The sequence below is a fragment of the Lolium rigidum genome, chromosome 5, assembly GCF_022539505.1.
Source record: "Lolium rigidum isolate FL_2022 chromosome 5, APGP_CSIRO_Lrig_0.1, whole genome shotgun sequence".
Taxonomy (NCBI): Eukaryota; Viridiplantae; Streptophyta; class Magnoliopsida; order Poales; family Poaceae; genus Lolium; species Lolium rigidum.
In genome coordinates, this window is record NC_061512.1 from 193739120 (window position 1) to 193746705 (window position 7586).

The following is a 7586-nucleotide window of genomic DNA, read 5'->3' on the forward strand; positions in this document are numbered from 1 at the left end:
TTGAGCTCTTTTCGCTTCTTCCGGCCGAGCTCGGGCGCCCTTCCGCCGCGCAAGCCGGCGGAGCGTCGGGGTTGTACTCGCTCGGTCTTGCTTTTCGAGAGGGACGTGCGAACTTCCTTCCACTTCTCGCACTTCTCGAGGCGGGCGTAGACGTTGAGGAACTTGAACTGCAGGCCGGTGTCGTCCGTGTACATGTCCAAAGCTCGGCGCAGCTGGGGAAAAAGAGCACGGCGATACGGGTCAGCTAACGACGATGTACCTCGGTGGTGTAGGGCCGGCGGAGCATACCCTTTGCTCCAAGTCGTGGCCGCCGATCGGCCGTTTGTCGATCTCCTCCTGTACGCCGTGCCATTTGCTGCACGCCGTCTGCATGATCCCCCAATGGGTGGCCATCGCCTTGTCTCCCCGGTACACGTTCATGTTCGTCTTGTTGAAGTAGGGATCGACGAGCTTGCGTTCCTCGTACGCCTGCCTCACTCGAAACCAGTATGTGTCGAACGACTGATTGGCCCCGATTATGCCGTTCGTGGACACGGTCATCCAAGCTTCGGCGAGGCACTCCTCTTCCTTCGGCGTCCATTTGATACGCGGTTCGGCGGGCGGCGAGTCCTTCTTCCTCTTCTTCTTCCCCTTCGACGAGGTTGGCGGCGGCTTCGGTTGGCTCTTCTTCTTCCTCGCCTTCTTCTTCGACGGCTTGGCTTCCGTCGGCAACATCCTCCCGATGCTCGTTGCGCGCCGCCACAGCTGCCGTCGCCCTCGTCTCCTCTTGCGTGAAGAACCCCGGGCACGCAGCGGCGGCGGTCATGAAGAACCCCGGGCTCGCAGCGGCGGCGGTGGAGCCGGAGGTGATCATCTCGTGGATCTCCTCTTCGTTCGGCGCCGCCATCGCACCGAACGTGAGCGGCCCTCGTCGCAGGGCCGGCGAGGTGCCCTCGAACAGGCCGCCGCCGCCGACGTCAAGCTCGGGCGGCGACGGTGTGGGCTTGGACGGTTGGACGTAGGCGCCCTCTTGGAACACGGCAGTCGGCGACGGCGAGTACAGCGAAGGCGAGAAGGAAGACGGGGAACTTGTTGTACCTTGCGTCGGCCATTGGCCGGGGAACATGCCGCCGCTATAGGCCATGCTGATTAGCCTCGCTTGTTCGTCCTGGGCCGCCTCCGCCGACCTCTTGGCGGCGGCTCTTTTCACCCTCTCCGCCCTGGCGCTTGTTTCCACCTCACGCCGTTTCTCGTCCGCCGCCCACTCGGCGTTCGACATGCCCGGCGGCTTCGTCTTCTTCGCCCGCATCTTCCTCGCCGGCGCCTTCGGCGGCATTGTGGTGGACGAGAAGACGAGGAGGAGAGTGGTGGTGGACGAGAAGACGCCGCCAGGAACTGGAGCCGGAAGACGAGGAGATTGGGGGATTTCGGCGGGAGAGAATGGGGATATGCAAGCAAATTGGAGGGAATGGGGATATGCAAGCAAATTGGAGGGAAAATCGACAGGATTTGGTTTTCCGGTCGCCGACTACGCGGGTCCACACGCCGTTTCGCGCCAAAATCTTTCGTCCGGAGTCCCCGAGCGCTCCCGGGGGCCGGGGTGGCGTGGGCTCGCCGGATGGATTAAGGGCCAAATCCGGACGAAAACGAGGAACCGGGGGCGCGACTGGGCCGAATTTCGCCGTCCGGATGGAAAAAACGTCGCTCGGGGGCCTCGTCGGGGGGACGAGTGGAGATGCTCTAAGAGCATGTACAATGGTGTGCCACATAGAATAAAGGCTGAAGTGGAGGAAAAAGAAGATAAAAAAAGATTTTATCTTCTACTCCGTATTAGCTAAGAGATCGTCTCTTAACGCAATCTCTCTCACCACATATTTAGAATGTCTTGTTACTAAAGATAAGACAAAAAAAATAATCTATTGTACATCATGTTTATTTGTTGTATCTAGATTATGTGGCAGAAATAAGATAAGACGGTCTTATCAATAATTGCACATGCCCTAATACTTTAGCCGGCGCTAGATGCACAATCATGATACTCCATATTTGTTTTTTTTCTTTCTGAAGGACACGATACCAGTTCCATAAGGAAATATACACCTCACGTTCACTTGTTTACTCTAGCAAGTTAAAAATTGTCACACGAATGCACCTTCTGGTGTTAAATAATTTTGGTTCGGCAAGTACACCCTTTCAAAAATTTCATCCAAGAAATACAAGAAAATAAAATCGGAGAGTGCACAAATAGTTTTTAAGAGTCTGATGTGAGTATGTGTTTTTTTTGAAGTGCATCGGAAGTAACATCCAAGAGTTCACACCTTCGAGTCTATCTAGAACTATACATTGCGTCAATAAGTCTTGAAAAAACAAAGTTTGCTAAGAAAAAGAATTAAATTGCTCACCAAGAACCCACCAAGAAGTACAAAAGTGTAACATACTCCCTCCTTGACAAAACCATGTAAATTTTGACAAAGTGTGTAGATAAAAGTATCAATATCTAGATTATCAAATCAATACGATTAATCATGATGTATATTTTCATATGGTATACGTACATTTGGTATTGTAGATATAGATAATTTTTTAATAAACTCGGTCAAACTTTACATCTTTGATTTTTTTAAGACCTTATATGAACTATATTGTGGCAACAATATTTACACATTATTGTCTAGATTTTTCTAGAATTTAATTGTATTTTTTGTGTCCAATTATAGGTCTTTAATAAGTACATATATTGTATGTGTCCATGTGATATATCTCTTTGATAGAGCTGATGGAATGGTATATATAGACAAAATCTTCATCTTCGGTGCACTGAAAAGGGACCTAAAGTACATCCCCACATCATGGAGACATATATTTATCTAATGCATGGCATGGTAGGAACTAATACCTACATATGTACATGTAAATATAATATTACAATAAACATTAGTGAGATCCATTGGTACCAGAAGAGAGATACCAATTAAAATTATAGGGGTGCTTGCTCTATCTAAATGAGCCTCTTGAAATAGGATAACCTGGCTGAAATCACGATATTTATTTTTAGCCACGTAAATACCCTCATTGTATTCAGATACCAATAAGCCCCGACAGGTGACTTTCTCCGGTTATCATTATGAGATTTTTTTTTACTATCGTCATAATGACCAAGATAATGATATTCCATTCATTTGTAGAAAGTTGTTTGGTTACTTAGTCTTTAGTTTTATACTCTCATAGGATGGTAAAAGATGTGTTCATCCAGTTTGCACCGTGAGTATTCTTTGTTCACATTCTTACATTTTTATGGAAAAACTTCTTGTGAACATGATAGACTGATTGTTCATGATGGTTAGGAGTTGAGGAAGAAGCTTACACGTGGTCAAATACCATGAAAATGAAGTTGCAGAAAACATTCATGGTGCTATATGAGAATACCTTAGGCGCGTCAAGGGAGAATGTCTCTTAAAATGAGGGATAATGTGTATGTCCTTGCATTTTATACACATTGCATTAAATTATTTGAAGTAAACTTTAAAATATTTTTAATACTATGTGATTTTTAAAGTATGTAACATGTGTGTGGCACTAGATATAAGGTAGGAAGCCGTGGCGAAGCACGGGCATTCCACTAGTATTTATAACTTTTATCCTCGTGATGGAGAGAGTATTTCTCAAGCGTGGGGGAGATTGAAGTCACTAATGCTCAAATGTCCCATTCATGAGCTCCCCCGTAATGTTATTGTTAACAATTTTTATGCGAGGCTTTCAGGACAACACAAGGACTATCTGGATGCCTGTTCGGAGGGATCTTTCACAAGCAAGGAGGTTGAAGCTAGGTGGGATCTTCTTGATCGGATTGAGGAGAACGCTGAAGGATGGGAGAACGACAAAGGTAAAGAGTCGGGTATAAATTATGATTATGAATGCATTGAAGCTTTTATGGATACCGATAAATTTCGAAATATGAGTGCTACTTATGGTCTTGACTCTCAAGTTGCTGCAAATCTTTATAAAGCCTTTGCTTCTCATTTTGAATTGCCTAAAAAGAATTTTGATAAGTATCATGAACCTTTTAAAGAGGCTTGCATGAAGAATGAAATTGTTGTTAATTATTGCAATAAGCATGCTCAAACTCCTAAGAATGCTATTTCTTATAAGCATGTTAATTTTTGTGGAATACATAGACCTTGTGGAATTAATCAAATCAAAGATGAATAGTGTATCCATCATGCTAATGAAAAAACTAGAAAGTGGTTTAGGGCTTTAGATGATCTTGGTAAAAAAGTTTGTGCCCTCTATCCTTTTATTTGTGAAAATTGCCATGAAGTGGGTCATTTTAATTTTCAATGCTCCTCCAATGATAATTTGAACCCAATGAGTGCTGCGAATTTGTATTGTGATAATGAAATTACTCCTAATCAGCATGATGAACTTACTTTATTTTTGGGGTGTGAAGAACTGTCGAGAAAAATCTCTTTGTTACATATGAGTGATCTTGATATTGATGATGTCCTGCATGGGTGTTTTTCTTATTGCATTGATAATAGCCATACAAATACTTACATACAAAATATTTTAGAAGATGACACCTTGCCAAAATATGATAGGACCGCTGTGTGTTTTCAACTAATTAATGAAAAGGAGGGATCCTCCCAAGTTTCTTCTATTGTTTCTGAAAGTAAATCAGGTTATGCGGACAAGCCACCCTTCAAGCCTCTTCCTCCTAAAGAAGGGAACGAGGAGAAGGAAGAGAAGAAGAAGAAGAAAAAGGGAACGAAGAAGAAGAAGAAGGAGAATAAAAAGAAAGAGGTAACGGCGTATCCCCGCGTGAATGAGATAACGCTAAGTAACCGAAAGTATGTTGCTCCTAATGATTATTGTGATAATGAATCTAAATATGATGATCTTTCTATGCCCTTTACATACATTAGCGATCATGATTTGAATGAGCACACTGCTTTTGATATTGCAAATCTCTGGGAAACTAATTCTGAAAATGATGATGATAATAATTGCCATAGTGTCAGTGCTATCCATGCTTCCTCCCATAATGATATAGAAAGCTCTAAGCTTGGGGAAGAGGTGTTTGAAAATCCTTTTGCTACTGATCATTATGTGTTTGATACATCTCCTTCTAATAACAATGATGGTATGGTCATAGATAAACCGACTGTGAAAGATAACTATTCTATTTCTTATGATGACATTGTGCCTCCGATCTTTGATGATTATTATAAAGAATGCTATGATATAGGTTATAACTACCCTTATGAAACTTGTCATAGTCATGATTGGATTACCAAAAACAATTCTTTTAATATGCAACTTGTTTACCATGTTCAAATTCTTGATAATAATCTTGCTCCAATTACTATTAATGAGAATAACTCTTCTTATGCCAAATTTAATGATACTTCTATGCATATGAACCATGATAAGAATGTCTTAAGTGATGGGTATATTGTGGATTTCATCAATGATGCTACTGAAAGTTATTATGAGAGAGGGAAATATGGTTGTATGTATCTTAATAATATTAAGTTTCCCCTCTTTATGTTGAGAATCTTGAAGTTACTCGTGTTTTATCCTCTTATGCTTGTCACTTTGTTCTTCATGAATTCATTTGTGTACAAGATTCCTATGCATAGGAAGCATGTTAGACTTAAATGCGTTTTGAATTTGCCTCTTGATGCTCTCTTTTGCTTCAAATACTATTTCTTGCGAGTGCATCATTAAAACTGCTGAGCCCATCTTAATGGCTATAAAGAAAGAACTTCTTGGGAGATAACCCATGTGTTATTTTGCTACAGTACTTTGTTTTATACTTGTGTCTTGGAAGTTGTTTACTACTGTAGCAACCTCTCCTTATCTTAGTTTTGTGTTTTGTTGTGCCAAGTAAAGTCTTTGATAGTAAAGTTCATACTAGATTTGGATTACTGCGCAGAAACAGATTTCTTTGCTGTCACGAATCTGGGAAAAATTCTCTGTAGATAACTCAGAAAATTATGCCAATTTACGTGAGTGATCCTCAGATATGTACGCAACTTTAATTCAATTTGAGTATTTTTATTTGAGCAAGTCTGGTGCCTCAATAAAATTCGTCTTTACGGACTGTTCTGTTTTGACAGATTCTGTCTTTTATTTCGCATTGCCTCATTTGCTATGTTGGATGGATTTCTTTATTCCGTTGACTTCAAGTAGCTTTGGGCAATGTCCAGAAGTGTTAAGAATGAATGTGTCACCTCTGAACATGTGAATTTTTGATTATGCACTAACCCTCTAATGAGTTTGTTTCGAGTTTGGTGTGGAGGAAGTTTTCAAGGATCAAGAGAGGGAGATGATACAACATGATCAAGGAGAGTGAAAGCTCTAAGCTTGGGGATGCCCCGGTGGTTCACCCCTGCATATTTCAAGAAGACTCAAGCATCTAAGCTTGGGGATGCCCAAGGCATCCCCTTCTTCATCAACAAATTATCGAGTTCCTTCTCTTGAAACTATATTTTTATTCGGTCACATCTTATGTACTTTACTTGGAGCGTCTGTATGTTTCTTGTTTTTGTTTTTGTTTGAATAAATACTTGTGTGGGAGAGAGACACGCTCCGCTGGTGCATATGAACACATGTGTTCTTAGCTTTTAATTTTCATGGCGAAGGTTGAAACTGCTTCGTTAATTGTTATATGGTTGGTAACAGAAAATGCTACATGTAGTAATTGGTATGATGTCTTGAATAATGTGATACTTGGCAATTGTTGTGCTCATGTTTAAGCTCTTGCATCATATACTTTGCACCTATTAATGAAGAAATACATAGAGCTTGCTAAAATTTGGTTTGCATATTTGGTCTCTCTAAGGTCTAGATAATTTCTAGTATTGAGTTTGAACAACAAGGAAGACGGTGTAGAGTCTTATAATGTTTACAATATGTCTTTTATGTGAGTTTTGCTGCACCGGTTCATCCTTGTGTTTGTTTCAAATAACCTTGCTAGCCTAAGCCTTGTATCGAGAGGGAAATACTTCTCATGCATCCAAATACTTGAGCCAACCACTATGCCATTTGTGTCCACCATACCTACCTACTACATGGTATTTTCCGCCATTCCAAAGTAAATTGCTTGAGTGCTATCTTTAAACAATTCAAAATTTATCACCTCTGATTTGTGTCAATGTTTTATAGCTCATGAGGAAGTATGTGGTGTTTATCTTTCAATCTTGTTGGGCAACTTTCACCAATGGACTAGTGGCTTCATTCGCTTATCCAATAATTTTGCAAAAAGAGCTGGCAATGGGATTCCCGAGTCCCAAATTAATTAACAAAAATAGACACTCCTCCATGGTATGTGATTGTTGGACGGCACCCGAAGGATTCGGTTAGCCATGGCTTGTGTAAGCAAAGGTTGGGAGGAGTGTCATCATAATAAAACTAAAATAAAAAAAGGCACTCCTTCATGGTATGAGATTGTTGGCAGGCACCCGAAGGATTCGGTTAGCCATGGTTTGTGAAAGAAAGGTTGGAAGGAGTGCCACACAAAAATAAAATAAAATGGGAGCCGCTCTTTGAAGGTTTGTCTGGCAAGGGGGTTAGAGTACCCGCTACCATTCGTTGACAACAACAAA